This window comes from Tyto alba, unplaced genomic scaffold, assembly GCF_018691265.1.
Source record: "Tyto alba isolate M040663 unplaced genomic scaffold, T.alba_DEE_v4.0 Super-Scaffold_2, whole genome shotgun sequence".
NCBI classification, from domain to species: Eukaryota; Metazoa; Chordata; class Aves; order Strigiformes; family Tytonidae; genus Tyto; species Tyto alba.
This window is the reverse complement of record NW_024881282.1, coordinates 58732109-58747588: the sequence shown is the minus strand read 5'-3', so window position 1 is coordinate 58747588 and position 15480 is coordinate 58732109. Positions and strand designations below refer to the sequence as shown.

Sequence of the window (15480 nt, the reverse complement as noted above, 5' to 3'; positions counted from 1 at the left end):
GTTAGTTTATGTAGCCAACTTCTGAAGCGAGCACTCTGTATTATACAATGTTTTTGGACTGCGCTATACCTTGGAAGCATTTGAAAAATTGCAAGTAGTGCCAGTGTAGTGTAGTTCCTACCTTGGATCCACTGATCCAGATGTATAGTGAATATTACACCCAAACTGCTAAGGGAAGAAATGGAGATTTGGAGGTAGTTTGATGGTATCTATAGCTGTGAATCAGAGAAAATTTGGAAAGAAGAAATCAAAGCAGAAGTTGAGCGAAGATTTTTGAATCTTTCTGGAAGGGCATGTCAAAATTTGCTGGATGGAGACAAATATAAGGAGGGATCAGAAGAGAAACTGTAAAGAGAAGAATGAAATGTGTTAGATAAAGCAGGAATTTGATGATGGTATGCCAAGATGTATCTGAGCAGGCATTTCAGTGTGATTTACTGCAGGAGAGAGCTCTAGCACCAGGTTTTTATGATAAGGTATTAATGACTTTAAAATTGGCTAAATGTGCACCCAAGCTTATTTTTAAAAGTGGTCTATAATAGCTTATATATCAACTAATCAGGAAAAATAAAACCACACAAGCTCACTCTGCTTTTGAAGTTTCATTTTGGTAGGTTTTTATTAATATGTCTTATCTTTATGCAAGAAAGTGACTAATTGGAAACCCACATGTTTATGAATTGCAGGAAACATCTGGGAAAAGCTGATTGTAATAGAATGTTATGAAAGTATGCATAACAAATTCTAGCAGAACTGGCAATTGAAAAATTGAGAGCTGAACAAACAACTGAACCCTATCTTTGTTCAATTCTAGATACTGCCTCTGGATCTGCATTGAAACAGAGTCCACCTTATTAGAGGTTGGTGACTTTTCTTTTTTCAGTTCTTACATCCAGTTATAAAATAATTATTCATTACTATGTTTAAGTAATGAAGTGAAAGATACACCTTCTTAGTAGCAAATAATTAGTCCCAGTGCAATGGGAAATGTCATAAAAACATTGTTAATTCAGAAATTTATGCTGAACTAATGCACAGAAACAGTGTTGTGCTTTTGACCTCATCAACATGATTAGTTTTTAAATGTTAGCTATGTTGAAATATAACATTTTAGCATTAGGTCTACTGGCAAGGTTTTTTGATTCAAATACTTCTCTGGTTTGAATTGATATTTGATATGTATATCCATCAGTCCCTATTTGAAAGTTGGAGTAGTCTGTACTTCTGAGACTCTGTCTGCCATGAAAGCCACAATAAATAAGCTTTTTGTATATATAATACAGAATCATAGGACCTGATCTGTATTTCCATTTGCTATTCAGAAATCACTTATCAGGTTTTCCATGTATGTATGTTTGAAAAATGGAAGGTGGTGCCCAGTGATCAGGTCAGAGCAGGGTAAAGCCCTTCCTGACTTGGCTCTGTATATACATATTGCTGGGAAAAGGAAGCCCATAGCTCACTGATAACTGTATTCATTATATGAAGGTGGACTAACTTTGGACTGCCTATAAAGTCATGTTACACTGCAATAAGCAGCATTACATCCCTCTGATGTAGCTAGCTTGGTGGGATGAACAGTTAAATAACAGTGGCAGCTCAGCTGGGCATAGTGATTTGTAACTCATCTAGCTGCCTGTATGAGTATGCTTAGATTTTCATTAGGGGGGTGCAGGCATGATTTTTTTCCCCCTGAAGATCACTTATAAATTGCATCAAGTTAATGTATATTCCTAATACTATCATTCAAATAAGAACATAAACGAGACATTTATTATGATTTTGGAAACAGTTTTCAGTATATGGTTTTAAATGCTTGAAGTGAAATCCACTGTTCTGTTGTAGAACAGGACCAGAAGAAATCATGGTTCCTAATGGCAAAACATGGTTCCTTGGCTTAAAGTTACTTACTACGGACATGTTTAACATCTGTGTCTTCTACCTTCCATAATTTCATTAAGTGTCTCTGCTGCTGGACAAGGAAAGAACTAGCTCAGAGTAGTACTATAGTGAATCCTATAAGTGCCTACCTCTAGCCCAAATCCTTCTGGGAGTCTGAACCTTGGTGTCTTACTGACAAACTTTTGTTGAATATTTGTGTAGTACCAAACTGAAGGGATCTGTGCAATATAAGCAATGACAGTAATTATTCTTACGCAATTTTTTTGGTGTACATACGGCTTCAGTTAATCTTAATTTCATGAACAAATTAAAGTAGATCAGACATAATTTTGTAGTCATTGTTATCTAACCTGTCTGAAAAATAACCCAAAATCTCAGTTTTTACCGTTTAATCCATTCTTATAGAGTCAAATATTTATCTGGCTGTTTTGTCTGTTTCCAAATTACAATGATGTGACTTTTTGTACACTGTATTGTTCAGTGCTAGTGAAATGGTATATGTTGTAGGCATGATTTCAGTCTTTAGACCTTGATTTATCACATAATCTCTGTAAAGAGCTAACTCTTCTGTTCAGATGGTTTTACTTACGTTCTAGAAGGCTGATTTCTACACTAACGAAGACTAAGCACAGCTCATTAAAAGTTATTTGTGATTCCAGTTTCCTGATCAGAGTTCCTGGAAGTCAGTGTGTGTGTTTCCATTTGGATGATGAGTGTGGGATAAAGCTCACTTACACCTTCCTGAGAACAGGATACTATTACACTGTGCTTAACATCATACCAGGCTGTAATAGTTCCAGTCCTTGCAGAAACTGTGCTTAGGCTCTTATTTTGATTTACAGGTATAAGTGAAGCCTCTTGTCAGCCAGCTCTGACAGAGCCAGTAGCTGGCCTTGTATGGCGATGCGGGAAGAGAGTGTTCTTCTCAAACCTGTAGCAATGCACACTACTGCAAGCGGACTTTCATAGGGGTTCTGTCCTCTACACCTGTAAATACACCTTATTATATCTTTTTATTTGTGTGAGACAAGTGTTCGTGAGACAGATTTTTTATTCCTGAAACCTGTGCTGTGTCTGAGGTGAGCTCCGTCAGATTGCTCCCACGCACCTTTTCTGTTTGAGAAAGATTTTATCCACCTTTGTTGTGCTGTTCCTCATGCTCAATTTTCCATGTACATGTCATCATACTTTCCTTATCCATAAGCCCATAATTGGCATGGCACATGCTGTTACTCTCTTACTAAAGAATGACCGTTCCCCTGCTCTTTGTTCTGTACAAATGAGCTCATGATCGCAGGAGCAGCTGGATATACCTGGTGCTTTTTGTCTTCATTCAAAATGGCCACAATCTCCTGCTGTTCCTAATTTATAACTGCCATCAGTAAAGATGAATATTACTTTTATTCTTTGGCTGAAAAAAAAAGTCAAAATGAAGGACAAAGGTCCTCACGGAGGAGTGGGAGGTGGAAGTGCAGGAGTCTGCATTTCCCTGCAGTGGCAGATAGCATTGCTTATTCTCCTGCTGGGACAGGGCACCTGCCTGTGAGCCCATCAGGTAGTGCTGTGGGTCCATGCAGCTGCAGCAAGCCTGCAGGTCAGGTGTGATGATTTATGTACAATTCCTCATCCGGTACTTTTCCCTGGGGAAGGAAGCAGCTGGGAGTAAGCTGCCTGTCTCCTGAGCTCCTGGGACGCGGAGAGGGAGCAGGCCACATGCTAAGTGTACACCTCTGATCACCATCTTTTGACAGTGCCTGTCATGCAAAATGACAGAGAGGCTGAGGGGAAGGCAGCACAGCTGTAATGAGACATTGTAGCCTCCCTTTTACTCTCTGACCTGATGGGATTAGACAGCCTTGTGTAGCATCTGCCAGTCATTTGTGTCTCGTCCAGGGCTGGGAGAGATGCTGAGCCGTGCTGAGCTGCAGCAGAGGAGTGCTCTCTGGTAGGACTCTGCACTTGGAGGGACACCGTTTGGCTTCAGGCAAGTGGCACAAGGTGCCTGTTGTGTGCATCTCCCATGGTCTGACTCAGAGACGTATTTCTGTGATATGACCACGCGCGATGACTCTTATCTGTTTGAAGTGGAGAGGCAAGCATATCATTTGGCGGGTATTCAGCAGGAGTAATATGGTGCTGTGTTAATTATTGCATAAGCTGTAGCATCTCATCTAACAAAGCTCTTTGAAGTATGCTAGAAGCTAATTAAATATCCAGACATTCAGAAATAATGCTTTCCATATATAGTTTTATTTATATGATGTAATGCAGTCTCTTCCCATTAAAATTAAGCATTGCAGTGCCTCAGAGTATGAAAGAGTTAGGTCTGTGTTTGGATATAACTGTTGCATCAGACTTAATATTTCTCATCAATCTTGCAGAATTCAATTTGAATATGTTCGAATGATCAGAAGCAGCTCCAATCAACATTTGCCTGGAAAGACCTTCATAGGATGCATTCTGCTTATTATACATTAATTTCTATAACTATGCAGCTGCCTTTTATATTAGAGGCATTATTTTTAAATTACTCAAGTATTTTAAGAGCGATGCTCTTGGGGGAGGCATAAACAAAGTACAAAGGCCAGTCTGTTTTCAACATAGTAGGTTGTTGTTGAAGAGTTTGTGCCAGCCAGTACAGAGAGTGCAATCGTGTCTTATTTCTCTCAAGAGAGATGAATTACTCAACTGCCTCAGCTCCTGCTGCTCCACATTCTTATCCTTCAGCTGTATTGTTGGAGTGGTCTGCTCCTCTTCATGGAACAGCCAGCGTAACTGGCAGAAATGTAAATGTATAGCATTGTCTTCTTGAAAGGTCTTCACCTGTGAGCTGATTTGGATATGCACCAGCTTTCCCAACAGTGTAGTTAATTGTGCTTTTGAGATTTTTTTTTTGAAAGAAAACTGACAGATTTTTTTCAAAGAATAGCACTATGCACAGTAGTAACTATTAAATCTGCTGCAAATTTGTGGAGATGGTGTTATTGATTGATACAGTGATACATTGTGACAGCCCAGGTAATTTATCTTGCCATATTTCTGTTCAGAAAATTTTGTTCAAGGTTGTAATTTCCTCTGGTAGTTGATACAATAGGGACTGTGAAAAGACAAGGTATGTCCAACTAAGATGGCCTGGTTCAAGTGTATTTCTGCCTTCAACTCATTTTACTGTGAAGTAGTTAGCACTGTGTGCCTTCAACAGCTAATCTTTTTTTTTTTTTAAGTTTGTGTTAGCAGCTACATACATGTTTTAATGTGGTTACCACTGCAGTTTCGTAACATGCCTCAGTACTGTTATACCCACCTTGGGGTCAAAATGTGACTGGCATGCTACTGAAAGGCACCTCTTGAGTGCTATTGCCACTGGCGATAAAACCCTTTGACTTTGTGAGGAACAATATTGAAGCATATATGTAGCTATTGCAAAGCATTGAATAGAATCATTATCAAATCAGCAGCAAATACTGAGAGTCAAGCATAGACATTTCCTAATTGAGCTTGTGCAGAGAAGTCTTTGCTAGACTGGGTCATGAAAGCCAGTAACCTTGGAGGAAACACAGTAACTGAAGTGACAGAGACTGTGTATACAAGTCCCCAAAATAAGCCATAGTCCTTCAATTGCAAAGGGAAATTAAACTGGTGTTTTGCTCAGAAGAACTTGTTGCATAATCACAGTTTATTGTAAATAGGGAGCAGAATCCTTGCAGATGCCCTAAACATTTCCCTTGTTCACGTATCAGCACACTGTGCTCCCTAGGCAAGTCTAGTGGGAGGGAGATTATCCAGATGTTTGTTTTGACAACTGCTGGTATTGTTGCTGGGGTTGAGTCACGTACCACCCTTTCTTGAGGAAGGAAGGGTCTGTGACAGGCACATGTATCGCAGGTGTGTTGAAAGCTGTTTGAATCAAGGCAAGATATTAAGGCACTTTTATGTGTTGCCAGCTTTCACAAGTAAATGAGAAGAGATTCATACAGATGAGAATAGTGTACCAAATGGCCTTGCAGGACTCTGACATCTTGGATATGTGACTTTTCACTTTGCATCAAGAACAGTGTATGTTTTTCATTAAAAAGAGACTAGCTGTGCAAAAAATTGCTTACTGGAGCTTCCAAGAATTCTGCAAAGCAGTAGTTATTCATAGATTTTAAGACACAAAAGCAATCCCTAGACAATGCAAACTGCAGAACCTTTCCCCAGTATGGACATTAATTTGAACTGCATGGATTTTTTTTAAAGATGTCTTAGTAAGATGCTCCAGTTGTTGATACCTCCGCAATTAGAAATGCTCATTAACTATAAGGGGACTTCACATGAAGAGATCACAAATTAATGTAGACACTACAGACTTTTTAAATGATAGGTTGGGTGAATCCTACCCTGTGTTAAAATATAGTTAAAAATAAAATAAATTAAACATTAAAACATTATAGATAGTATAAAATTTGTTATTGTCTTCTAGTATTTGTGGAATGTGCTGTTTCATCATAGCTTTTTTGGATAAACCAGATAGGCTGAAGTTTTCCAGGAATGGCTGCCTTCTGTGGGAAGGACTCATGTTGGAGAAAGTTTGTGAAGGACTGTCTCCAGTGAGAGGAGAACCATAAGGCATCAGGGGAAGAATGTGAGGAGTTCCTCTTACCCTGAGAAGGAAGAAATGGCAGGACTGACTGTAACCTGCATCCTCTGCCCCCTGCGCCACTGTGGGGAGAAGGTAGAGAAATTGGGAGCAAAACTGAGCCTGGGAAGAAGGGAGGGTTAGGGGAAGGTGTTTCTAAGATGTGGCAATGTTTCTCACTATCCTACTCTGTTAAGTGCTGGTGTTGTCAGTGTCTGAATTAAATTTATGTTCTTTTTAATTCCCCCTAATGAATCTGTCTTTTGCTCGTGACTGTAATGGATGTCACCCCTCCCTGCCCTTATCTTTATTCCCAAGGCTTTTGCTTTATTTTCTCCTTCTCAGCACTGGGGAAGGAGGGGAGGGGGAGTGGGGAATGAGTGGCTGCGTATTGCTCAGGTGCCTTCTAAGCTCAAACCACAACAGTGCTGCTGCTGAAGTAACACAGAAAAAATTAATATTAATTTGAATAATGGTGTTGTGAGTTCAGCTTCTAGATGTACATCAGGTGTGGATAGGGAAGAGGCCATCAACTGTCTACTCTGTGCTGTTCTCTTGACCTGTGTTGGCAGCTGATGGGAAAGCAGTGATCCTGTTTTGGCAGCAGCCTGGTCGGCTGTTTGTTCTCCCAGGCAAACAGCTACAGGGTAGTTAATGGATCAGAAAGGTGGCTTCCACAGCTGTAGGTGAGCCTTGTGTTAGCTGGATCATCTGATGTTCTTGATGGTTTTGAGTCTGCAATCACCAGAGACTAACTGCAGAGCATTTCTGGAGAGCTGGACACATTTTTCATCTGAGTAGTGGCAAAGGAAATCTGCTTGGCCAAATAAATGTCGATAGAAGTGGTCTTTTCTCTGTAGAAGCATGAGAGGACATGGCCTGCAGGGACCACTTGTTTTCACTGGAGATAAATTAATTTTGAAGCTTAAATTTATTTCTAGAGCTTTGTCGAAAATAGATATTTTTCTGTTGGGATTTTTTGTTTCGTTCTCCTTCTTTCCATATTACCCCATTTTTCTTAGCAGATTTTTCTTTCTTGCTGTTTTCTTCATTCTGGAGTAATTGCTTCCACTTAAATGCAATGCTCATTAACCTGACATTAGAAACAAGACTTTAGGCAGGATCTTTCTTGTCTTTCCCACCAGCAGTTATTCTCTTCTCTTAGGTTTTCCTAAAGAATGCAAAAAAGACTGAAAGCATGATCTCTTTCACCATATCTGCCCCTTGCAGTTCTTATGGGTTCCTACCAGCCTGTTCATGACCCTAGCAAAAAAATGCAGTAATCCTAAAAGCAGTGAGTAATTTTCCTGTGTAAAAAATCACGGGTGTGAAGTGCTGATGGTGACAAGCCAACCAGCTACCCCACCTCTCTACCAGGTAAGCACAAGGAAAAGAGAAGATGGCAGCAGGTGCTAGCACATTACTTTATGGCCACAGACCAGATTGCATATAGAAAAAGTTCCTTCTTCTGTTTCATGACAGAGCTTGAATATTAAGATATTCTTCTAAATGGAAATAATCTTCTAGAGCCACAGTGTGCATGGGATTTAATAAAGAATTTAATTTTAATTTAAAAAGTAATAGAAAGCTGGAACAATGGTGTATGTTCTGTTTTATGGTGGTTAAGGAGATTGAGCTTTATTTATCTTCCCTTCTGATAACTAATTCTCACAAAAATTGTTTTGGGGATCATATTTAAGGTGTGGGGTGCAACCTGTGTACTTCTGAGCTCTCTTCCCCTTGTTTTATAGAACAACGAAGACTGTACTTTTCAAAGTGAGTGATGTTTGTGCAGGCTGGGAATATGTCTGTGTCGGTTTTGTGAGCAGCATCTTTATCACAACCTGTTTTGACAGAAGGCTTTCATTTAGCTTTGTATATTCATTTCATAAGAGGCATTTGCATGTAATAGCCAAAGTGCATCTGGGAAATTGTGACAGGAGTGATTGAAGATAAAACAAGCAGCTCAACTCTGAACAATGACTCTCAGAGAGGATCTGGGAAGGGGAATGTGGAAATTCCCCACAAGGAGCATGGAGACCAGAAGGGCCTCAGATGTGTTTCCTGACTGGAAGCCAAGTGAAGCAGATGAGGACAGTTGTCTGTACAAAGTGCTCAAACCAAACCTTGGACTAATTATTCCTCAGGGGTATAACTAAGAAAGGAATAAACAGTCAGGTGAGTTTTAGGAAGAAAATATTTAAACAACTCTGTGTCTTAAAGAGAAGGACTTCAGAGATGTGCGATTCAGGTCAAAGCCAGTCCACCCTTGGGGAAGGCATGGAAGAGACCTTGGTAGGTTGGGCGAGACATGAATCCTGTTTGGCCTTTGCTTTCAATACTGGGTAAAACTGAAGCTTGTTTATATAAATGGTAAGATTTAAGAAAGAAGCAAAACTTGTGAGGAGACTCCTTACTGAGTAGCTAATCGAATGGCTTTTGCAGCTATCTTGTGAACTGTTTTTGTGAACTGAACTGGTTTAGGCAGAGACCTGGGGCTGTGCTCAGATGTAGCTGTGGTAGCAACTGCCATCAGTTTGTACTCAAACTGCTGAGCCTTGGAGGTGTGCAAGGATCAGAAGTATCTTGTCACCTCTTTAGGTTGGTTTCTATTTTGATGAGGGCCTACAGTTAAAAAACCCAAGCCAAAACCTCAATACCATTCAGAATCTTCTGGGGTTTTAGTTCATGCTTTATATATAGTTACATACATATATACACATTATATATAAAAAACTACAATGTGTAGGGTACATATACAATTTATAATAAACATTTAAAAATATATGATATTAAAAGTATTTAAATATTTATATTAAAATATTAAAAAATTACATACCTCAATAAATTTAATAAGCTGCTGAAATTTTCATAGAGCTTGTGTTGCCAGCACCACTAGTATAATGGAGCTTTTAATATGGTGTAACAATTCACTGTTTCCTAAGGAGACAAGGATTGGGATGTGCAATAACTTTCTGTCTCTCAGTCCTCTACATCAGGTTTTGAACTGCTGATCTATCTCCTGCAACATGGGAAGGAATGCTTCTGCAAGTCTTGAAGATAATTAAGTTCTTACAAGTTTCATGATGGCCGTGGCTCAGTAAAGAGGAAAAACTCAAATCAGTGCCCTACTGAGTGGAAAGCTGTTATATATTCTCCTTGGCAGCAATCAACATATACATACCTCCAGGCTAAGCACAGCAGGTGCTGTCTCCTGCCCAGAAGAGATGTCAGGAAGTACATGTGGTAGGAGAGAAGCAGAAATTATTTTGGTTATGGGCTGTGAGAGAAGTAGGACTCAAGTCTGTAGGAAATCATGTTTCATTACATCTGTTGGTCACAGAACAACTCATTACATTATTTTTTTTTCATTTCCCCATTCATATTTCAGTTTTCAAGTAATGTAATAATCGAATTCACCAAATACGCAGTTTCAGAGATAAGATGCCTCTGAGATGAAAATGAGTGGGAAATTGAGAGTCTTTGTACATTATGCTTAATGCAGCTAAAGCTATATTGCTGCATACTTTATCTTTAGAATTATTAGCTATGAACCATTTTTGGTTTTGTTCTTTGACACTAGTCTGACTTGCAGCTTCAGAAATCTTTTTTTCTGGTCTTTGAAGAGATTAGCATTAGTGCTCACTGGAATATGGTAATCATGTCAGTCCAGAAGACCATTCAAAAAAAATTAAATTTCAGTCTGGAGTCACAGGGAATTTAAATACTTAGCTATTGATATTATTCTGAGAGCTAGTAATTTGTGTTCTTATTTTCATTAATATTAATGTATTTACTTACTGTGTTATGACAAAAGAATCTGAATACTATAAATAATTTCTAAAAACAAGGCATAAAATTATTTCAGAAGTCTTGCTTTTCTAAAACCTTCAATGGCCTTGGGCATCAAACTAACCAGAATAAAGGAAAGTGGAAAATAGAAATCAAATAATATGCCTTCTGCAGGCTGAGTGAACAAAACAACCTTTCAGAGTGCTGTAAAGTTTGTTAAATTTGGCTTCTGACAGTCAGAGATGCAGGTACCCAGGATGGAGACACATGACTGCTACTGGCCTGCTCTTGTCCTCCTTGAGTCACCAGTGTGCCAGACAGCTCAGCAGATGGCTTGTGCTAAGGTCTAGGACACAGAAAAACTGGTATTACATCTAGACAGGAATTAGCTTTAATAAAAATCGGAATACTTTGAATGAAATGTGAAGAAACAGAGCAAAGAAGACAACCTAGGAGCAAAACCAAAGGTAAATGTTTAGGCAGCATAAAGGCAGACAAATTTGAGCATGGTCAAGTGGAAGGAAAGATACACTGGTAAGGTTAATTTGAATAGTAGTAGTGTGTGTTGATTCTTTCAGTAGTAATCATTGCAGAGAGCTAGAGACCATGTTAGACAACTCAGGAAAAACATTTGTTCAATATACAATAAAAAATAAACATTTGACTCATATAAACTATGGAACAGGTTAGACAATACTTTGAAAATATGAATAGGTAGACATTTTAGAGAAATGTTTTGACACAGGGGCTAATTATTTTTCAAAGTAATTAATTGATTAAGACAGTTCATTTTGCAGATGAAATACTCCCAAGGAAGGTATAACTGGAGAACTACAGTACAACTTCTGTTGACCTTCTGTGTATAAAGTTCCATTAATTCTTTCAAATAATACTAAAAAAGAAGTGACATAGTAATACAATTATTTTAAAGTAATTTAAAATTATTAAAAGGAAACATTTTACTTAATATAATATTTATTGAAGTCATTGCCACAATAAATTACATCTAAAGAGGTTAATAATATTCCAAAGAACAGTCGAAGATTATTCCATGAGAGAGGATGAGAGGGTTACATTTCTTTGTGTTTAAGGGCATAAGCTTAGAATAGTTTGAGGACAAAGGTGTTCATTAAGGAAATCCAGACATTTTTCTTCTTAGTCTCCTACTTGCTGCTCTTAAATAGGATGTTGGAGTAGATGAAGCTAAGATCTGGATGCCCACAGCATCTGTGCCATCTGTGGTACACCCCTAAATCCTGAGCTTGGGTTGCACGCGCACTCAACAGCCCTCATCTGCTAGTCTTTTATGTTAAAGGATCTCCTTAAATACAACACAGCTTCTTTCCAGCCTTCATTTGAAAGAAAACTGGTGTACCTTGGGAGGAGAGGGGGACAAGAAAAGGCAGTAACGGGGAGTTACCATTCAGGTCTCATCCCAAATCAGGACGTAGCTGGAGTGTGGCATATAATGTCAACACAGTCATGAAATAGGGAAAATCCTACATCTGATCTAACTGCTGCAATGCTTGTCTTTTATAACATCTGTTCCATGCTCAGTTCTTGCTATCCCACTCTGTTCAATTGCAGTTTGTATGATACGAGCCAGCCTATGCCATACTGTGGCATGTTAGAGATGTCTGGTATGTTTGTGCCACCAGCGCAGATGTGGGAAGGACTGTTAGGTATGATTGTGGTGCTGTGACCACGTCAGGTACTGCTCTCTCCCAGCAGACTGGGCACAGCTCTACTGCTCCTTCTTCCAGAGCTAGCTGAGTTTCTCCGCACAATCCTGCACTGCGTGGCATATAGATAAATTTTATAATCTAGACTGACACCCTATTTTAATTTGTAAAGTGTTTTCCTCAAGTTTGGGAGATATGCAGAATTGCATATAATTAATAAAATGTTCTTCAGTGGTGGTGTTGGGATTTTTTGCTTTTTATTCCATTTGTTTTCTGAAACTTCTAGGATTAACCTTCAACCTGACTGAGTCAGGCAATCCATTTACGTTCCACCAGCAGTGTGCTGTCTTTTCAGTAACTCAAATACAATTTGTTTTAATACAGTTAATGATATTTGCAATTGTATTTTCTGGTGCTGAAGCATATTTAATAGAGTTGAAATATCAGGCAACATGTAAATGATAAAATGGCCTTTACATCTTTTCCTAGTTTATTGACTCCTGAATATGATGTCCTTTTGTTCTGGTTGTTATGGGTGCTCCATGTAGGAAGAGGGAGGTGGTATGGTTTGAAATTAAAGGTTGTAAGTATGTAATGCTGAAACCCATTGACATGTCTTTATGAATGCTAATAACCTAAAGCATAAAGATAGTTGTGAAGGCTAATTAAAAATGTGTGTTATATAAATGGGCAGTGGATGGAGAGAGGGAAACGTGTGTCTCTCTGAATGCTGTGTACACTGGAGTAGAACAACCTAGTGTTCACTGGATGCTCATGGAGAGAAAAGAGGTGGGAACCCACACTGAGAAATTGGTAGGTTATATTATAAAAGTGTCTGGAATGTGGACAGAGCATCTGAAATGTGGTTTTATTTGAAGCTCCTCATCCTATGTTTCATTCCTCATTGTGCTGAATTAGTTTAGAAGGAGAAATCTCTGTCTAGCATAGGGCAAGTGGCAACCAAAAAGCATAGGCAGAGGTTTTATTATCAGATACTGATGATGAATTTATTAGACTCTATACATGAAAAGAAATACTTTAAAGATATATGCAGAGAATAATATTGGTCTCAAATAAGAGCAAAAATAGAAAAGGAGAGCATGATCAGATGTTATAGAATAAAAAGACATCAAATGATTCATGTTCTCAAAAACTGATGAAGATCAATTTATTTGGTTTCTTCAGAATTTACACTGCTACAGCAAACTCCAGTTTAAATTATATTACAGAAATTCGAAGGTGCTCTCCCTTGATCACTACTAATTTCATGTTTGGTGGAAAAAAGAGGAAGATACATTCTTCCAAAAAGTCTTGTCTACATTTCAGGCTGAATACCATGATAGTTTTTTTTAAAATTTTCAGGGTGCTGAAGAAAGTCTTTGGTGAAAAGAGAACAAATTTCTTTAGGGGACTCTGAAGAGGTGCACTGCCTCTTTTAAGCAGATGGGTAGATAGCTTCTGGGAGTCTTGACAAGCTGTGAGAAGCTCACAGCTTAGAGGCAGCCTCTCTGCATCAGGTAAGATAAAAGGGACTGGAGCCAGATGCAGGCAAGGTCCCTTCCAGAAAGATTACAGAGGCTTGGCAGTTTGCTTGTCCGTAGTTACTGTGATCAGCTCCTACCCACTCCAAAGGCAAAGATCGCCAAAATGTTTAATGAAATGTGTTACTGTGTTTCTTCCTTTTCTTCTGCAAATTGCAACTGAACAACCACATACCTAGCCCAAGTCTTAATCTCTGAAGGAGCTTGTGCAACTGCCCATTGAAGAATGTGAGTAAAGAAGAAAATGTGTTTCAAAATCAGGTGTGGAAGACCTGGTTCAAGGTTTGTGTTCAGGTCAGACACTTGGTCTTACATACCAGACACAGATTTTGTGATTGTGTAGCTGTTTGTTATATATTGGTTTTAAGCGTGCTTGGATCTGCAGTGGATTGATGTTCCCCAAATCAGCTCCTGTAAAAGTTTTTCATTGTACTTTTTAGTCTCCCAGAAGAAAGTAGCCCCTTGGAGGAATGTATGATAATGGTGTAATATTGAGGCAAAGTTCTGGCAGGATTTCATGTATTATTTTTATAATGTTTCTTCTTGATTTTCCCATTATAGGCTTAACAAAACCAAGATCATCTTAACCTAAGCATGTGCAAATCCAGTCAGTTATTTTCATGATGAAAATTAACATTTTTAAGTGCTTTGCTGGATCAGTGCCTAGATGATTGTTACCTCTTTCAAATAAGTGTTTTAAAGCTTCCTTGATCATCATAATAAGGGAATTATGCCAATAATTATTAATGAATAGTATTACTCTGTAAATTCCCCTGTGAACCTAGCTGCATACAGGAATTAGGGCCTCAGTTCCAGTATTTCATAAATGTGCCTTAGCAACCTTAATGCAATTTATTTACTTTCTTGCCTACTGGTAATACATTTATTACTATTTCTGGTAAAGAGACACCCTTTGTGATTTGGAGGTGAACTGTGTTGATTGAATGGGATTAGATACCAAATCTTCAAAACTGCTTCTGTTGAGAAAAACAAGACAGTCTGAGTTGATTTTTTAAAATTACCCTTTAAAAAGTAAAATATCTTCCTTTTCAAATCTAGGAAGAAAAACAGCAGAGACTGAGAGGTTAGGAACATAACTAAGGATCTTGGATCTAGGTCTTTGTGTCAGTGAAAAGGAGAATTTGAGAATAAGAATGACCAGTCTGTGTTAAAACCAAGTCTGGGTAATTTTGACAAGCTTTTCCTGCTTTTCTGTGAGCATCTCTACAGCTCTTAGAGGTGAATGTTTAGGAAAAATTGTATCAGCAACCCCCTTGATCCTTCCCGGTGGTTCATGCATTGTTGATTCTTGTCTCCAATTGTGATGAACATGCTAGGAAGAGCCTCAGTGAAGATACTTCAGGTGTCCTTTGCTGTCAGTGGCAATTTTGAATGCCGAAGCAGTCCAGAACAGGTCTTGTTCTGCCTGTATGAAATGCTATTTGGCAATCCTTTTTATATTTTATTTTAATAAGCTCAGGAGAATTGCAGTGAAACTTCTGGATGTCAGCACTCAGGACATCTCATCTCTTTTCCTCATCTAGTTGGGTGATGTGGATCTGAAGCCCTTTTTCCTATCAGCAGCTTCTGATAAAACCCAAGTCTTGGGTGCCTGCCTTGGATGCCACAAGTCAGATCACAAGCCCTACCACTTAGCTCCCTGTCCCATCAGTGCTCCCAGTGCAGGGTTGATTGGTGTCCAAGAGGAGAAGTTTGATGCTGTGGCTGAAGGGAAGCTGGAAAGAATGTGGAGAATGTGACTGGAGTCACAGTGGTATGTGTTGTAGTACCACACATAAACCAAAGTGGGCAATGGATAGAGAACCACAAAAGTTGGAGATGCAACAAGATGATTTTTTTTTTTTGTTTTTTGTTTTTTTTTTTTTTTCCTAAGAATGGTAGGAGTCTGAATTTTTAAAGGAAAAAAACTGAAAATGACCTGGTT

The 15480-nt window shown here is 38.7% G+C and overlaps 1 protein-coding gene across 1 annotated transcript in view; it reads left to right on the top strand.

Moving 5' to 3' along the window:
- The window catches only part of CNTN1 (contactin 1), a 261654-nt gene that overhangs the window by 80388 nt on the left and 165786 nt on the right, over positions 1–15480 (top strand). The window contains exon 2 of the mRNA XM_032999800.2: positions 815–860. The gene's annotated coding sequence lies outside the window, so the exon portion shown is untranslated. The remainder of the gene's footprint in view (positions 1–814; positions 861–15480) is intronic.